Source organism: Scylla paramamosain, chromosome 7, assembly GCF_035594125.1.
Source record: "Scylla paramamosain isolate STU-SP2022 chromosome 7, ASM3559412v1, whole genome shotgun sequence".
NCBI lineage: Eukaryota > Metazoa > Arthropoda > Malacostraca > Decapoda > Portunidae > Scylla > Scylla paramamosain.
The window spans coordinates 14,812,501-14,830,000 of record NC_087157.1 but is presented as its reverse complement, the minus strand read 5'-3'; the positions used below and the strand labels follow the sequence as shown (position 1 = coordinate 14,830,000).

Here is a 17,500-nt window from a genome sequence, read left to right as displayed (position 1 = left end):
GTGCGATTCCCACCATGGTGCGAGCCATCAATCAATAGTATTTCCCTCCTAGATTAGACTTACCTTTAGGATTAATGTTAAGTTTTTCCCCATCCTCTATGTACATTTTCAGTTTGCCAACTGCCTAAATAATAAACCGTTTATTATTATTAATTATTATTATTACACACACACACACACACACACACACACACACACACACACACACACACACACACACACACACACACACACACACACACACACACACACACACACACACACACACACACACACACACACACACACACACACACACACACACACACACACACACACACACACACACACACACACACACACATATATATATATATATATATATATATATATATATATATATATATATATATATATATATATATATATATATATATATATATATATATATATATATATATATATATATATATATATATATATATATATATATATATATATATATATATATATATATATATATATATATATATATATTAAAGGATTCTGTTTAATGTTTCAGTGCTAGCAAACTTTTCCCTTCTTCACATGATATTTTTACATAGTCACTTATTTTTGTACGAATCTCTTAAATAGTTTTCAAGCAAAGATAAAAAAGCTTTATATATATATATATATTATATATATATATATATATATATATATATATATATATATATATATATATATATATATATATTATATATATATATATATATATATATATATATATATATTTATAAATTATATATATATATATATAATATGTATATATATATATATATATATATATATATATATATATATATATATATATATATATATATATATATATATATATATATATATATATATATATATATATATATATATATATATATATATATATATATATATATATATATATATATATATAAGGGATATTGGTTCACAAACAGAGTGGTGCATGAATAAAGTAAACTCTTTAATCATGTTGTTAATGTCGAGTCAATATGGAGCTTTAAAAGATTAGACAGATGTATGGATGGATATAATAGGAGGAAATATTTTAGGAATATTTTATACAGCAACTGCCACGTGTAAATCTAATGGCTTCTTGTAGCTTCCCTAATTATCTTACGTTCTTATATTTTTACAATGTAAGTAGAGCAAGGAAAATCGAGACGTTCAAGAGTTTGGCGGCTTAAAGAAAACAGGCAAGTAAAAGCGGCATGTTAATCTTTTTGAAACGCAAAGCAACGCAGCTCAGGCGGATGGAAGGAAGTGTGGGTATTGAGGGCGTACAGTACAGCAGGAGGTGAAGTGGTTAGGTGGACAAGACGGGATGGCAAGTTAGAGAACAACATTCCATAAGCCTGAGGCTTCGGAAAAAAAAAAAAAGGGATGCAGGTGTAAAAAGAAATAAGCTTGTGTGTGTGTGTGTGTGTACTTTTATAATTTTGTCTCTTTATTGCTTTATTAATTTTATCCCTTGCATGATCTCTCTCTCTCTCTCTCTCTCTCTCTCTCTCTCTCTCTCTCTCTCTCTCTCTCTCTCTCTCTCTCTCTCTCTCTCAAATCTTATTCTGAAGTGAGTGGGAGGAGTGATGCTGGCGGAGTCTGCGCACTACCTCTCTGCTCATTCACCACCTGCCGACCCACACGCTCATCCCTTCACCAGGCAACTCCTCTCTTCTATTCTAGTCTTTCTCGTTTAGTAGTTTCCAGTCCCATCTTGTTCTTTCTTTCTTTGCCGTCCTTTCAACCCAGTCCTTCTTTTTTTTAGCCTTTCTTCACCCGTCTTCCAGTTCTATCCAGTTCCTTCCTCCTTGCCCATGCGTTGACTCCAGTACTTACCCTCTGCTCTCTCTTCTCTGCCATTCAGTCCTTTCCGGTCCCTCTCTTTTAGATGCATACTCGGTTTTAATCTCACTCGCAGTACATTGCTTTCAGTGTTCCCTTTCCAGTTCCTGAGTTTCATAGTCTTCCAACTCCTCTTTTCTAGTCCTTTACTTCCAATTCTTAATTTTTAATCCTTTCTAGTTTCTTTCTTCCAGTCCTTCACATCTAATTCTTTTCTTCCAGTTTCTTTTGGTATCTCCTTTTCTTGAAGACAGTCTCTCTTCTCTGTGTTATTATTTTTTTTGTTTTGTTTTTGTCTATCAGTATTTTTAGTTGATGGTATTGTAACTTCTTTTATCTTTCAATATTCACACAATTCAAATTTCTTTGATGTCAAATTAAACGGTGAAGTTTTTGTGTTGCCACATGCTTTCAGAAAATTGGCCATTTATTAACTATCTCCACCCTTTAACCACGTCATAAGGCCTTTTTGTAACCTGCGCCTTGATGCAATCACTCAGAACTAATCACTCAGAATTAATTGTCACCACTGGACGTGTCTATCATTATATGTTTGCACTCAAGTGATAAGGAATATGTTCATCTGGACGTGACAAAGGAGCTATCAGGCAGCGGGTATAAGGTGTAGAATCAGGTAGTCGGTAAAAAGAAAAAGAATCAGGTTGGTTCAATATAAAGGGGAGTAAGATCACGTGGCCGGTATAGGGAGCAGGATCAGGTGTCTGTAACACTTCCTCTGACAAAAGAAAGCTATAATTGATTGGACTTATTTCTTCCTTTCCTTCACGCGCTGTTTGTAACGATTCAGTTTTCCATTGGATTTAATTTCTAACAACACAGTAATACATAAAAAAATTCTCTCTCTCTCTCTCTCTCTCTCTCTCTCTCTCTCTCTCTCTCTCTCTCTCTCTCTCTCTCTCTCTCTCTCTCTCTCTCTCTCTCTCTCTCTCTCTCTCTCTCTCTCTCTCTTGCAGCATCCGTCCTCTTCCCTTCCCTCCTCCTCCTCCTCCTCCTCCTCCTCCTCCCGTCCTCACGTGAACTTCACCCCACGTGTCTTGCGGCAACCAGAGTGAGGGATCGCCGCCCGCTCACCTCTTATTTTTCCATCTTGTGCTATTTCTCTCTCTCTCTCTCTCTCTCTCTCTCTCTCTCTCTCTCTCTCTCTCTCTCTCTCTCTCTCTCTCTCTCTCTCTCTCCTGTATTTTTAAATTTATAGCCAATACTACTACTACTACTACTACTACTACTACTACTACTACTACTACTACTACTACTACTACTACTACTAGACAGGAACAACAAGAGGAACCACAATAAACGACAAACAGCCACTTTTAGGGACAGAAAGAAAGAAAAGAGAAGGATAGACGAGAACAGAAAGGAGGAGGAGGGAAGGGGGAAGGAGGCTGAGTGTGAGAGTGAGAGAGGACAAGGAAGGAGGAAGGTGTGAGGAGGAGGCGAGAGGGGAGAGGAGGAGGGAAGAGGGGGAAGAAGAGGGAAGGGGGTTAAGAGAAGCCCCATGAAAGCGTCGACAACTCGTCACTTTTAGCAATACTTCCGTCCATCACCCCTCTCCCCCACACGTGAGCCCCCGGATAGCCCCTCTTCCCCTTCCTTCCTCCCACGTGCCTGGCCTCACGTGACCTGTCGCTTCACGTGACCTGGCTTCACCCTGACCCCGAAGCGTGTTGCATGTCCAATGTGCAAGAGTTACACACGTTGGAGGAAGAAGAGGAGGAGGCGGTGGTAATGGAGGTGGATAAAGGTAAGGAGAGAGACGGTCAGGAGTGAGAGGAGGAGGAACAGCGAGGTCAAGTAGGACGATAAGGAGGAGGAGGAGCAGGAAGAAGAGGAAGAGGAAGAGGAAGAGGAGGAGAAGGAGGAGGAGGAGGAGAAGGAGGAAGAGGAAGAGGAGGAGGAGGAGGAGGAGGAGGAGGAGGAGGAGGAGGAGTCAATCTGGCACAAAACAGGACGGCACAACATTCTCAACAATCTGTTTATCCTTTGCTTCCTTCACTCCTTTTGTCCCTATTTGGCATCCTTAACGCTTCTCTCTCTCTCTCTCTCTCTCTCTCTCTCTCTCTCTCTCTCTCTCTCTCTCTCACTCTCTCTCTCTCTCTCTCTCTCTCTCTCTCTCTCTCTCTCTCTCTCTCTCTCTCACTCTCTCTCTCTCTCTCTCTCTCTCTCTCTCTCGATGACGCTGGCTACCGCTTGTCGCTTGTTGGGTGAACTGTCACCGTCATGACAACTGCATAACCCTGCTCCTCTTTTGTTCCTCTCGTCCGTCTTTCCGTCTGTGTCCGTCTGTCTGTCCACCTTTTTGTGTGGCCGTCCGTCAGTCCGCCCGTCCGCTGTGCTGTTTTCTTTTTTGCTGTTTTTGTTTTATCGTCGTCCGCTTATGTGTGTGGGACCCGTGTGTGTGTGTAGTGTATGTGTAGTGTGTAGTGTGTGTGTGTGTGTGTGGTGTGTGTGTGTGTGTGTGTGTGTGTGTGTGTGTGTGTGTGTGTGTGTGTGTGTGTGTGTGTAGCTGGTAAGAGAGGGAGGTAGGAAAGGACACCTGATAAAGCACAATATAAAGGGTGAACCTCGTCACATCATATCTCGCGCCTTTTTTTTTCACAATTTTTTACTCTTCCTGCAGGTCTGCCCTAAGATAGGCTTCCCTACAGACGTGATGTGAAATGGTGACGCGAGGACTAGACGTGGGGCGCCTCCCTCCTGCTTCCCCGAAGTCCTTTCCTTCACCTTCACTCCTACGGGCACGTCACAGTTTCCCTCCGGCAGAAGGTAAAATTAGCATGGTTACGTGTGTGTGTGTGTGTGTGTGTGTGTGTGTGTGTGTGTGTGTGTGTGTGTGCCTGCCTTAGTTATGACCTTTGCTTTCCTGGGAGGCGGCACCGAAGCGGACAGACTTTCTCCATCTGATCTTTGCGCTGCCGTGACGCCTGCGAGGTGCGGTGCGTCGCTTCACCTCCTGCCGCGATAAGGAGGAGCGACAGAAGGAGGGGGGGGGGGAAGAGGAGGAGAAGGAAATCAAAGAAAAAACAAGCAGCAACAGATCTTTTGGGCCCTGCTAGGCTATTTGATGATGGAAAAAAAAAAAAAAACGTTTAAAAGGATAAGTTGCCGTGAAAGGAAGAATAAGAATAAGAGGAAGAGAGATGCAAATGCAGAGGAATTTGAAGGAAAACAAACAACATAAAATATTTCGGTTCTTTTTAAGCTGTTTGATGATGAAAAAAATGAAGTATAAACAGGATAGGATGCCTCGAGAAGATTAGGAGGAAGAAAAGAATGAGGAGAGGAGAGAGAAGGCCAGTGTGAAATGAATGATCAGTTTTTATGAATAACACTCGTTCGTTCCTTACATCAGAGACATCTTTCATTAGCCGCGTTACGTATACCTGTCTATACCTGAAGCATCATCAACTTAATTAATACTAGAAATCTTGTGTAATAGGAGCCGTGCTGACGTATAGATGGCACGTTCGTAATTGCGACAAGAGGGAGGAGCCAGGGAGAGACTTATTTGTCCCTGTTAGTTTATTGTGAGGTCGAAAGTAGTATTTGCTGAAGTTCAGTGCATTTTCGTCACCTATACCTGGTTTTATGAGAATATGTGAAAGTGAAGGAGTATTTGATGAAGAAAAAAGGGGCTTCAGTGTATTTTTTCACTTTTACTTGATAATATGGGAGTGTATGATTGTGAGGGATTATTCACAGCAGAAAAATAAGGAGTTCAATGCATTTTTATAACTTTAACCTAGTTATATGAGAGTGTATATATGTGGGAAGGAGTATTTGCTGAGAAAAATGTGGTTCAGTGTATTTTCTCACCTTTACCTGGTTATATGAAAATGTGTGAGGGAGGGAGGGAAGAAGATGGTGTTTTTACCTGAGATGACTGGACTGTTGGGTATCGGTATATATCTACACACACACACACACACACACACACACACACACACACACACACACACACACACACACACACACACACACACACACGGAAGGAGAGCAGAAAAAAATCTTTTCCCGCAAAAAAATGGACAGCAGAAGAAAGCAATGTCAGACTTCCCAGAGAAAAATGAAGCGCGGCTCATTGTGTTACCATGTTATCCTTCTTTTTCGTTATAATGCCTCGTCACGGTTGTTACATTCGCGAACTCCCCCTCCTCTCGTGAATTACGTCACCGGGAGGAAGGAAGGAAGGAAGAAAGGAGGAAAGGAAATGCACTCGATGGTAAAACAAATGGAATCCGGAAACAGAATGAGATCAAAATTTTTCTTTTTTTCTTTACTTAATTACCGATTTTATTTTGTTTTGATTGTTGTTGTTGTTGTTGTTGTTGTTGTTGTTGTTGTTGTTGCTGTGGTTGTTGCTGCTGCAATGATAATAATAATAATAATAATAATAATAATAACAATAATAATAATAATAATAATAATAATAATAATAATAATAATAATAATAATAATAATAATTATTATTATTATTATTATTATTATTATTATTATTATTATTATCATTATTATTATTATTATTATTATTATTATTATTATTATTATTATTATTATTATTATTATTATTATTATTATTATCATTATTACTAGTAGCAGTATGCACATTTCATCCTTCGCCTCGCCTTGACCATAAAAAAAAAAGAATTAGAACTCCGCCACAATTTTCTTCGAGCCTGTTCAGGTGGTTCTGGTGAATTTCGGGAAGCTTTCCCGTTGGAACGGCGCTTCTTTTCCTCTCTTGTGTCTTTGTTGTTCTTCCGAATTCTCAAGATCTTTCCTTTTTTTTTTTTTCCTTGCAAAATCTGAATTTTATTTCTTTTGTTTCGTTCTTATTTTCGTTACTGAAAAGTGAATATTCTATTAGGTATTGTTTTTCTAAATATGGGCGTTGGAAATTGTTGTCTTGGGCTCTTTCGTTTTGGTAGGTTGACCACCAAAGCATAAAGTGCTTTAAGTCTTCTATCTTATCTTCGAACATAATGCTTTTTGTTTCTTTTCTCTTCCTCCTCCTCCTCCTGCTCCTCCTCTTCCCTGGCCTACGGTGACCTTGGCTCACGGTTGTTGTGTCAACCAAAGGACCGTCGACAGAATGGTGGTGGTGGCGATGCTAGTGGTGGTGGTGGTATGAGCTGCGGAGTTAACGAAATGTCATCATGCGGCGAGGCATGTTAAGGTGACGATGATGCAACTTGTGGATATCTGAAGGCACGGATTGACTTAATAAACATAAACGTACCGTCGACACACACACACACACACACACACACACTGACACATTTCTTTTCTTTTTCCTTCTTTTTTTTTTTATCATTGTTATTCTTTTCTCAAGGGTTCGTCAGTCTTGCATAAGTTGTTTTCTTTCTGACGCCTCGCCTTGCCTTGCCTTGCCTTGCTTTGCCTCTGGCCTTACCTTGCCTCGCCTTGCCTCACCTTGCCTCGCCTCGCCTCGCCTCGCCTCATCTCGCCTCGTCCCGCCTTGCCTTTCCTTGCCTTGTCTTGCCTCGCTTTACCTTGCCTCGCCTCGCCTCGCCTCGCCTTTCCTTGCCTTGCCTTGCCTTGCCTTGCCTTGCTTTGCCTTGCCTCGACTCGACTCGACTCGACTCGACTTGCCTCGCCTTACCTCGCCTCGCCTCGCCTTGCTTTGCCTTGCCTTGCCTCTCTTCGCCTTGCTTTTCCTCGCTTCGCGTCGCCTCGTCTAGCCTCGCCTCGCCTTGCCTCGCCTTGCTTCTTCTTACCTTGCCTTGCCTTTCCTCGCCTCGCTTTGCCTCTCTTCGCCTTGCTTTGCTCTGCTCTGCTCTGCTTTGCGTTGCTTTGCTTTGTCTTGCCTTGCTTTGCCTTGCCTTGCTTTGCCTCCTCTTACCTTGCATTGCCTTGCCTCGCCTCGCTTCGCCTTGTCTTGCCTTGCCTTGCTTCGCCATACTTTGATTAACTTACATTGCTTTGTCTTGTCTTTCTATGCCTTGTCTTGCCTCGCCTCGCCTCGCTTTACATTGTCTTGCCTTGCCTTGCTTCACCTCGGCCGCCTTGCCTTGCCTTGCCTTGCCTCGTCCCATCTTGTCTCGTGTCATGTTATTGGCTGAGTTTACCTTGAAAAGGAAAACGTTTTCTTAGTGTCCCCCGTGTTCCGTTTACCTGCCTTTTAGACATTATCCTTATTCTGAGTTATAAGTTAGTATAAGGCTTATTTACTCATTTTATATCATGTAGTATTATTCTGTTCATAATTCAAGTTCTCTATATGTTTGTATGTGTAAGGGAGGAAGTGTAATTGAGGTGGAAATATGTTGAAATGAGGGGAACTTGAGTGGGCAACACCGCATTCCAGAGAGGGGAAAGTAGAGCGTCCTGAGGTCTTGAGAGGAACAGAGAGGGTGGCGTTCTCAGGGGATAAATTCGGGTGTGGAGTAGTGATGGAGCGTGTGTGTGGAGGTATTAGTGATGTGGTGGTATAACCTTGATATCCAGGATCAGGTTGGTGAGTCTTTTGTTGTACCAAGAGCTCTTGCCCGCTGAAATCTGGTTGATGAGTTATGTCGGCGACCTCAACCTGAGGGAAATATAGCTCAAAGAGGCAGCTATTTTGTGAGTGGAGGCTATGGTGTTGTCCGTGGAGGCTGGTGTTGTGGTGTATTAGTGATTTTGGGGATGGTGTTATGGTGTTGTAGGTGAGCTTTGGTGATGATGGTGATGTCTTGTGAGGTTTGAGGAGGTGAATTACGGGAATTATTGTTTGGGGACGCGGTGACGGCGTCTGGGTAAATTCCTGGGGCTGGGGAAAATATTTCAGTGGCCTGTGGAGGTGTAAATGGGTTCTGGCGTTGTGTGAAATGACGAAAAGGTCATATGTTAATGTGTACTACCTCAATTTGTTTGTGAGCTATCATTAGTAGTAATATATCTGTTTATGAGACGGAATGATTGTTTTCTACTCCCCAACATTGATCTGGTATTTGAGATGATTCCTGATGTGCTGTGTCAAGGTAAGAGTACAGTGAGAGGGTGTAATTCTGGCGATTTCGGATATGTCGGGTAGGAATTCGAAGCCTTTAAAAATCCATACTTTCCGGGATCAGTGTAACGTCCACTTTCTTGGAAAGGTAACCGGGATCGTGACCACGACACTCGTCTCGTCTCGCCTTGCCTTGCTTTGCCTTGCTTTGCCTCGCTTTCCCTTGCCTCACCTTGTCTCCCTTTATGGCACCGTCACACTAGTATATTTTCGTCAATCGTAGACGAGCTAAATAAATTAAAATGGTATCCAGCGTGCAGGAGTAGAGAAACAGAGACCTTCCAAAAGTATGAACATATATCGAATCATGGAAGCCACTGTTTACCGTCAAATATCCATAAGTTAAATGTAACATGTGAAATTAAGCGATATTATATTTTCTTTATTAAAAATCCATTTAATTCATTTTTTCCTTTCTAAACAATAAGGTTTATTTAGTATATATTATAAACGTGGATTTTCATTTGACAACAAAAGTTGACGACACCCCTTTTCCATGAATGATGATCATTTCCGTTTGACGATGCAGACGGAAAAAGACGACGGAAAGAGACAGAAGTTGACAGAAATCAGAGCTGACGGAAAAGTTGACGGAAAATGTATTAGTGTGACGGCGCCTTTACCTTTTCTCGCCTTCCCTCGCCGTGCCTCGCCTTGCCTTGCCTTTCCTTGCCTGCCCTTGCCTCGCCTTGCCTTGCCTTGCCTTGTTTTGCCTTGCCTTGCCTTGTTTTGCCTTGCCTTGCCTTGCCTCGCCTCGCCTCGCCTTTCCTTACCTTGCCTCTCTTTGCTCTATCTTGCCTCGCCTCGCCTCGCCTCACCTTACCTCGCCTCGCCTCACCTTGCCCTGCCTTGCCTTGTCTTGCCTTGCCTTGCCTTGCCTTGCCTCGCTTTGCCTTGCCTTGCCTTATCTCAGTTTCCCTTCGTCAGCAATTCTCTCTCTCTCTCTCTCTCTCTCTCTCTCTCTCTCTCTCTCTCTCTCTCTCTCTCTCTCTCTCTCTCTCTCTCTCTCTCTCTCTCTCTCTCTCTCTCTCTCTCTCAATGTGTGTGTGAGTGTGTGTGTGTGTGTGTGTGTGTGTGTGTGTGTGTGTGTGTGTGTGTAAGGATACCAGGTCATCTTCTCTATCGCCTTTTCCTCCCGTCTGTTTCTTATTTCTTCCTTTCTCTCCCCCTCTCCCTCCCTCTCCGTCTTCCCTCTCATTCCCTCTCTCCCTTTTCTTCGCTCTCTCTTTCTCCCTCGTTTCCCGCCCTCCTTCCTTTCATATATCCACGTGATTCTTGACGTCACCACTACCAAAATCACCACCACCACTTCACACGACCACTTACACTACCACTGCTGCTTCTACTACTACTACTACTACTACTACTACTACTACTACTGTAGGACTATCATGAAACCCTTCTTGTTACATTTCCTGCTTTATCAAGCTAATTATTTTTTTTTTGGTACATCTTCACAGTCAGACAGGTTCGTGTTTCGTTATTATTATTATTTCTCCTTTTGATAGTAGATGTTTAGATAAGAATGGAAATGTTTGTTTTGCTCATTACTTTTTATTGTGCTGGTGTGGGGACACACGCCCACATCCTTGCCGCCCACATTCCATGTCGCGCCTTTCTCTTGGGACCTGACGCCAGCCTACGGCCGCCTTGCCACCACATGGGGTGAGGTCAACCTTCACACCCTTTGTCTCCGGACACCAGCCCTGGACGTGACCTGACCCTACCAGCAAACACCCCTATATCGACAGTCCATGTCTACCCAGCCTTGCAGGTGGACACACAGAGTTTGTGCCCGCCTGGTCTCGGGGTTGGACATGCGGCTCCTAGCAACTCACTTCATTATTATCTTTTGTATAGTTTATTTTATTAATACAACGCAGCAGTATTACCACTGTGTTTCTTTAGCCACCACTTCTACACAGAAATACTAAAAACAGAATTCATGTACTCACCTAGTACATGAAAATGGTGGCAGCAGTGGGATGGAGTCGACGGCCTGCTCATCACCAGTTACTCCAGGTACCTTCATCGCCTCCAGGTAACCTGCTAAGCCGTCACCGACGCAAGCTGCTGCTCTACTACACGTCTATGGTGCTTTCTTCAAGCTGCTTTTAGGGCCTCTTTCAAGCTTTTTATGCCGAGCCTGCCCCACAAACCTGTACCCGTGCAACTTCAAGCCGCCACCGACGCCGTCCCTGTTTCAAGTCTGGACTTTTAAGCCTTCACCGACGCAACTCGACTGCTTTGCTTCTGATCCCGTCGTTCCAAGATTTTGGATTTCTCAGCCGTCAGTCTTCTGCTGCAAATTGTGGTGTCTTCTTGTGGCCGTCTTTCCACCCATGCAAGGCACTCATCTACCACACTCGACGAAGTTTATCACCATCATGTGCATTATCAGTGCAATGTTATGATTTTTGCAGTGTATTGTTATTTTGCTATTTATTTAGCATAGAAACGCCTTGCTCTTTTGTTCTATAACCTCTAGTGTTGTCCTAGTTTTTCTTGGCCTGTGATTCGCTGTGCTGACGTCACAGCTAGTGTGGGTTTTATGTTTGGCCACTGTGCTCTCTTTTCTGACGTCTTTGCTATGTGTGTTTTGTGATTTGCCAGTGTGTATTCACTTTTCTGACGTCTTTGTTCTGTGACCCTTGCGATTGGCTACAGTGCATACATCACGTGTCTTATACAGATAAGCGCGTCATGATTATGTGAATTATGTGCTTCATTTTCCTAGTATCATCCCATATGTTTTGTAGGCCTAGAAGAGTGGCCGAGCATTGTGTTGGTGTGGGGGGACACGCCCACACTCTTGCTGCCCACATTCTATGGTGCACCTTTCCCCTGGGACCTGACGCCAGCCTCCGGCCGCCTTGTCACCACGTGGGGTGAGGTCAACCCTCACACCCTTCGTCTTCGGACGCCAGCCCTGGCCGTGACCTGACCCGGCTAGCAACCACCCCTACATCGACAGTCCGTGTCTGCCCTGCCTTGCTGGTGGACACGCGGAGTCCGTGTCCGCCTGGTCTCGGGGCTGGACATGCGGCTCCTGGCGACTCACTTCATTATTATCTTTTGTATAATTTATTTGATTAATATAACGCAGCAGCATTACCACTGTGTTTCTTCACAGGAGTATTAGAAGCAGAATTCACCAAGTACGTTGTCAGTGATTCACTCTTGGTTTTCTTATTCATTCTACTCATTGATTCATTCAATGAATTGTCGATTAATGAATGAACTTTATTTAGTAATTTTGTCATTCATTTAATCAAAGTCATTGCGACGAATTGACCAAACAGATATATCCTTCAAGAGAGAGAGAGAGAGAGAGAGAGAGACGGAGAGAGAGAGAGAGAGAGAGAGAGAGAGAGAGAGAGAGAGAGAGAGAGAGAGAGAGAGAGAGAGAGAGAGAGAGAGAGAGAGAGAGAGAGAGAATAGTACTATTCATATACACGATAACGTCCAATACTTTATAAAATACTTATATAAAACACGCGTTATATATATGAATGAAATGTTAAAGGTGCCGCCCTTGGAAGTGTTACATGTACCACTGTGACACGGAGGTTACGAAAGGTGGCGAAGAGTGTAGGAGGAGGAGGAGGAGCTAGAGGAAGAGAAGAGGAGGAATAAAAGCTGGAGGAGGAGAAGAGGATTAGGAGGAAGAGTTGAGCTGAAAATGATCAAGGATGTTCTAAGTAGAAAAAAAAAAAAATAGAGCAACTAATGTATTTATATTACTACACTAAGAGATATTATTCTACGTGCTGTTCATTAGTTGTTTTGTTTGTGATGTCACGAAGCAAGCTGCCAATGATATGGTCGTATTATATTTTCATTCTCTCTCTCTCTCTCTCTCTCTCTCTCTCTCTCTCTCTCTCTCTCTCTCTCTCTCTCTCTCTCTCTCTCTCTCTCTCGGTTGATTACCTAAGAATGTTTGTATGCTCTTCTCCTTCATCTGCTTTGCTAAAAATAAGTTCATTTTTAGTTCATACGTAGTTATTACATAAAAAAAAAATTTCGGTTCCAAACTCTACGTGCCATTGGGCCCCATTTGACAGCAGACCTCGAGAATCTGGAATCCTGTATATTTTATTTATTTATTTTTTTTCGTCAGAAAATAACCTGAAAAAAAATGTTTGTCTTTGCTAAGTAATATTTGTACAGTTAGCTGTTTTTCACTTTTATTTTCCTTCTTTACCTAGGAACAGAAACATGGTTGAAATTAAGAAGACACCATTTCATTATTTACTTTTCTTTCCGGGTCACATACAACTACTACACACGCACGCACAGCTCCAACCATATGTATACATGTTTAGACCACCACCACCACCACCACTACCATCACCATCACCACCACCGTCACCACCACCACCACCGCCACCAGCTCCACCATCACCACCACTACTGCCGCCACCTCCACCTCTACCACCACCACCACTAACAACAACAACAACAACAACAACGTCACTAGCCTCAATAAAAAAAAACACTCTACATGCTATCCTTTTTCTTATTACTGCCACCACCTGTACAAACAACAACAACGACAACAACAAAGAGAACACCCACGCTATCCATTTTCACCACCACCACCGCCGCCGCCTCCTTTCCGCCTCGGCACGTAACACAAGGAAACAGGATAAAAGTGGCATTTTCTTGGAGTTGCGTACTGACGACATAACACACGTGAGTCTGACTACACGTGATGGCTACCGCACGATTGAGAGAGAGAGAGAGAGAGAGAGAGAGAGAGAGAGAGAGAGAGAGAGAGAGAGAGAGAGAGAGAGAGAGAGAGAGAGAGAGAGAGAGAGAGAGAGAGAGAGAGAGAGAGAGAGAGAGAGAGAAGAGGGAAAAGAGGGAAAAGAGAAGAGAAGAGAAAGAGAAAGAGAAAGAAGAGAAGAGAAGATAAGAGAAGAGAAAGAGAGAGCGCAAGCGCGTGCGTGCGTGCGTACGTGCGTGTCCCAGCAACTGGCACGAGGCGTCGACTACTGCAACAGGTTCGTGAGTGAGTCTACAGAAAGACAGACTCGTAGTATTAGAAGGAAGGAACATGGTCTTCCTGCAATGAATGACTGAGGGTGTGAGCCAGTGTGCAGAGATAGGCGCGGCGGGGAAGGAGAGATTGGAGATGACACTTGAGGCGGCAGTGGTGATGGTAATGGCAGTGGTGATGGTAGAGGCGGTAGCAGTGAGCTGGTAACAGGTATGGTGGCTGGTTTGTTACTGTGTTGTCGTGTGCGAGCAGCCGGCGGTGTGTCGTCACGCTCTTGCCGAATGAAAACAAAACCAGTCAACATTTATGTACTCACTGCAGCGGCTGGGTCCCCCTGGCCTTGGCCGAGGAGCGCACGTGGGCCGCACCTGTGTTCCGTGTGATCTGCGGGCACTGCCGAGGGATCTGAAGGTTGCACGATGGCCTTACGCAGTCTTTGCCTTATCTTCGTAGTGGAATGAATGATTAAGGTCTTGATAATTGAGTGTAGGACATTGGGGAGGTAACTTTAGCCTACTAATTTCGAAACAGCAACTATTTATTTCTTGACAAAAATATAGTGCTTTTACAAATCTATATAATGTCAAAAGTGAGATTAAACAACTGAATTAATCTACTTAAACCTAACCTAACTCAACCTAACCTAGCCCTCACATGAAGCCGCTTATATTATTCCAAAAGAGGCGTCTTTTCTTTATTGGTCCTACTGGAGATCACGTGTCCTTCACTTACTTATGTCTCACTAAGGCACCATCAAGGTTAACTCAACCTTCCTTGCGCTGCGTCGGCTTAGTGAGCGCAAAACAAGGCAGCACAGACCACAGGAATGTAGCACTTGAGCCATCAGAATGCAATGTGTACCAAACCGGAGACAAAAGTTTATCTGACAATTGAAATCTGATATATTTGTTGACATTAGGACACGATTCTTACCTTTAGTTGGCCTTGTTGTAGTTGTCGTTGATTTCCTCCTCATACAATTTCCTCTTTAATCTCCTTTACCTTTTCCTCCTTCCCTACATTTCCCTTTCAAAGTCCATCAGTTCTGCACATTGTCATTCTCCCTACTTCTCTTCCATCTCATCCTTCTCTTCCTGTTCCTCTTCCTCCTTCACAATCTCATCATATATACTGTTAATCGCTAGAAACAGACAATTTTTTTGCACAGTTTGGCATGGACTATTGACATGAACCAAAACAGCAATGCGTAACTTATTTACTACAAAACGCTATCGCGTTACCTCGGCACTAAGGGGTCGTGGGTCGTGCCTAGCTGCGATTTCAGACCAATTCCGAACCACAAACCATGTTACTTAGACCTAGTAATTCACTCCACGTGCACTGTTTGCCTGGTGTCGAAACAGTTTCACTCAAAGATTTTATGTATATCATTCAGGGTTTATGTTCAGTTCATATTACGCTAAGATTATATGAATTACGTTATGTATTGCAAGATATTACGTTGAGAGCTCAGGATCAATGTTTATGTTGATAGTATTCATTAATAAGATGATGCTGGATAATGAATGACTGGTGATGTATATAATGATGTGATGTCAGCGTTCATTACTATTACGCATTGCCTTAGATAGGAGGTAGTAAATGTTGTAATTAACAGCAATGCGCTGATAACACAGGCCTGGTTCGTGCAGTCGTGTCAACATGCTTTTCTTTTTTTTCTTCCGTCTGTTCTCTTGCTCATAGATCTTTGAACCCGACGTTTCGTACTCGTCACTGTACCTAACACTTGTTTATCACTGTTGATTAGAAAAAAGAACATATATAAACGTAATAGTTTATTTATGGTTATAATGTTTACTTTATGCCTGATTCATAAAGGTATTTTCGGTCGCTGAAAGCCACAAATACGAATAGTGTCATTATATTTACATGTTTGCTGTAAGCTTAGCTCTTAACAGTGCGACAGCACGCGGCATACCACGTGCCTGTCAACACTGCCGTGACTGATATAGGATTATTCCAGTGAAATATGTTCTTTGTACCACTACTACTACTACTACTACTACTACTACCACTACTACTACTACTACTGCTGCTGCTGCTGCTGCTGCTGCTGCTACTGCTGCTGCTGCTGCTGCTGCTACTACTACTATTACTATTACGATCATGATTATAACACCAACGTTTCGTATCATCAGTCATCACGTCGTTCCTTATATTACCCGTGAGCGGAGGAACGTGGCTTGCAGGAAACGAAGCCAAAGAAAAATTGTGCAACATTTCCCGAGAACACATATCAGTGGCTAGCCCAGTTCACTGCAGAGAACTCATACCTTTAACACGGATGCTTGACGTCACCAGCTCGCCAGAACTCTTGTTGCTCGATCCAGCGCTGTATTTTACGAGTAGGAACCTTGATAGTGGACCGAGCGTCTCTCTTGATGTCACCGCGCTGCTGCTGGTGAGCGAAGGACTGCGGGATTCCTTGAGCGGCGCGACGTACCGTAAGAAGCGCTTGATGTAAAAAAAATAAATAAATAAAAATAAAAAAAAAAATAAAAAAAAATAAAAATAAAAATAAAAATAAATAAATCGTAGGATGCGAATTGTTGCATTCCTTGTGATAAAGTTCTCACTTCTAAAATATCTTTTCCGTTCCGTTGAGATTTTTCATTATTGTCTTAGAAAAAAAAAAAAAAAAACAGGACTGCTTGTTGCTGTGCAGTTCCGTCTGTTTTCACTCTCGGATTCCTCGTGTCATTTCTTATTTAGTTTCTATGAGTCTTGTCTAATGAAAGTAACAACAGATTAACTAAAGCGCCCTGTCATATGTACTGAGTGAGTGTGTGAGTGCGCGTAGCACGTATAGGGTTCACGAATACACATGCTGTGATGAGTGGATGCGTGGAACGTGCAAAGGGCATGGTAGCAGCTACATGCGGGAGGAAGTGTACAAATAGTAGCTTGCAACCGACTCCGAATTCACACAAGTTCTGCATATCACTATGCTACAATACATTAATGTATTGTAGCATTATGCTACAATACAATTATTGTATTACAATACAATAATTGGAACTAACTATATATATATATATATATATATATATATATATATATATATATATATATATATATATATATATATATATATATATATATATATATATATATATATATATATATATATATATATATATATATATATATATATATATATATATATATATATATATATATATATATATATATATATATATATATATATATATATATATATATATATATATATATATATATATATATATATATATATATATATATATATATATATATAGTGAGTGTGTGTGTGTTTGTGTGTGTGATTATTATTGTTGTCGTTGTTGTTGTTGTTGTTGTTGTTGTTGTTATTACGCAAATTCAGGTAAAGATATCAGTAGAAAACCATAAAACAGGAACACCAAAGAACAAAAATGGATGTGAAAAAAAATAAAGAAGAAAAAGGTAAAATAGAAGAAGAAATAAATACTTAGTAATTTAACAGGAAGGTGTTAACTTTTGTTGTAAATTTATTGATAGCTGCTTTAGAAACAATTTAATCAGGAAGTAGATTCCACACTTTAGTCAAATTGAGGATAAATGTA

The 17,500-nt window shown here is 41.8% G+C and overlaps 1 protein-coding gene across 2 annotated transcripts in view; it reads left to right on the top strand.

Moving 5' to 3' along the window:
* The window catches only part of LOC135102127 (neurogenic locus notch homolog protein 1-like), a 67,565-nt gene that overhangs the window by 10,611 nt on the left and 39,454 nt on the right, over window positions 1–17,500 (top strand). For both annotated transcript variants that reach the window (XM_064006910.1, XM_064006908.1), the window contains exon 2: window positions 4,502–4,647. The gene's annotated coding sequence lies outside the window, so the exon portion shown is untranslated. The remainder of the gene's footprint in view (window positions 1–4,501; window positions 4,648–17,500) is intronic.